Genomic DNA, 2406 nt, shown 5'->3' on the forward strand with positions numbered 1-2406 from the left:
AGAACAGTTGAAGACATTACATTACAAAAAAAGATTTCTCATTACATAATCTTGTACTACATAGTCTTTTGATTTGTACAGTCCATCTAAATATGGAATCAATTGTTCTTCCAAATAAACATCATCTACATTACCTTCGAAAGGAAGGGGTGATATCTATGTTCCAATGGGATTATACATAGCTTTCTCAGGGGTATCACCAACAATTAATAATGTATTTGTGGGATTATACGGGTGTTGGATATCCACATAGCGCTTCATAAGTAAGGGCACCCCAGGTTTGTTGGGATGAAAAACACTTGGGTCAATGTAACAGTACCTTTGGTCATATACAAAATACAATTCTGTTTCCTCAATCTCAGATTCTCTCAAAACTAGTGTGATAAGAGGCCTCAAATTATGTGTCATCATTGAGGACCAAATGGCCAATCTAAAGTGCTTAGTTACAAAGGTGATAAATTGATACAATTTGGGCCTTAGCATGACATGCATTTCCCCGACTTTGTAATTCCTTGTAACACTTGGTCCAAAGCTCTTGGGCTGTCTTTTGAGCAAAAATCCATTAACATCCAAGATGATAAGCCTCCTTAGCGTCTGGAACCATTATTGACATGATTCTAATGAGTTTGAATATGATTGAAACTTATAATCATTGTTAAGGGACAAAACAGCTACTAATAGAAACAATTCATAAAATTGAGTTGGTTATATTACATCAGGTAAATTAGGCTTGGGATCTTCATCAAGCTTGGGATCCTCACTAGCCTTGGGATTCTCATCAGACTTAGGTTCTTCATTGTTTGCCTCCCTACTAGGTCCCGGCTCGGCCTCTGCAGTCTGCTTCGCGTCTGTCTTCTCTTCAGGCTTCGGCTCTGCCTCTCCAGCTTGCTCTACCTCATCAGCCTTGGGATATTCAATGTTAACCTCCACATTGGACCTTGGCTCTGCCTCTATGTGCTCAAAGGGCTTTGGCTCGCCCCCTACAACCTGAAGGAACACCTCGACGTTTGCAGGATCGGGGAATTCCGACTGGTTCTCCTCAGACATCTTTGTGTTATTCTTTAGTATTAATCGTATCATGGTCACTCTGTACCGCTCCACATAGTTCCTATCATAATTCTGTAATGCGGTCTGAAAAAACAAAATTCACAATGTCAAACCGTAAATCTAGCTAAATCAATGTCCACCCAATGATTCTTCCACTTATCTTGGACATGAAGGGATTCATGGAGAAGAGACTCTGGAGAATATATTCTACATGTATCATCGATCTCCATCCCCACAGGAGTGTGAGTCTCCTTGCTTGGGCACTTGAATAGGCTATAGGCTTGACTTCTGATTTGTACAGTTCATAGTCTCCATATAGGGAATCAAGAACATGAAGAAGCCTTTTTATACACCTGCATAATAATAAGCTTTCACAATAAGATACATTGCCAACTTCAAGGAGCCATAGATACTAGAGAAAGGTGCTTTGAATGTATACTTACAGGCCTAACTCAGGATGTGATCTTGGTACTGAATTAAGAGTCCACACGATTCTCTTATCCCAATTCTATAACGGCAAGGCTCCAATGGTTCCTGCAAAAGCAGAAATATCTAAAACTAAGGCATCCCCTATCTATTAGATGCATATAACTAACAAGATAGAGGAGTAACATACCCTAATTCGTATGGAAAAATTAATACGGTAACCTCCAGCATGTTCAAATAAATAGGTGAACCACTTTTGAATCTCTTGCTGGGAAGTACTCCTTCTTCTTAGCAGTAGTGGTGCCAGCTGAGAGTTGAGAATAAACACCTCATAATGGCTCTCATGTGGAAGCTGGCACTTTATTAAACTGCAAAAACAAGGGTAACTCATTGAGGAAAAAGGGAAGAACTAAAGACGGAAGGACCATATCATCAGAAAATGCAATTCGCATACCTACTTTAAAAATAGACGTATAGGATAATATCTGTGATATGTGATGTCCTATCCATCAAAGTTCTGACATCCACAATGTCAAGAGGGAACTGTCGCTCACCATCTTCCATATTCACGAAGATAAAAATGCCCCTCTGCAAGCTCCTTAGTATCTCTAGGTTGACTGAATCCAACTCTTCTATTTCTTTGATGTATTGTTCTTGGAGATTCTTTGGGTTCGTTTTTACTTGTTGATCCTTGTCTTTTCTTGCCTTCTGCTCTTCCTCCCATCTGGCCTCCTATTCTGCCTTGGCTCTTGTGTTAATATCATGTGTAATCTCTATAATTTTTATTTTATCCTGAGGAGCTCTTGCTGGTGGAATCATGAGGATGTTTTTCATCTTTGGATCTATAAGCTATGCAGGGTGTAGAAGCGTCTCATACCTCCACCTAAGCCTCTTCAATGTCTCACTATCCTTGGGCATTATAGTCATCCTATA

Source organism: Cibotium barometz, chromosome 7 (genome assembly GCF_041138505.1).
Source record: "Cibotium barometz isolate CiBa-2024 chromosome 7, ASM4113850v1, whole genome shotgun sequence".
Lineage (NCBI taxonomy): Eukaryota > Viridiplantae > Streptophyta > Polypodiopsida > Cyatheales > Cibotiaceae > Cibotium > Cibotium barometz.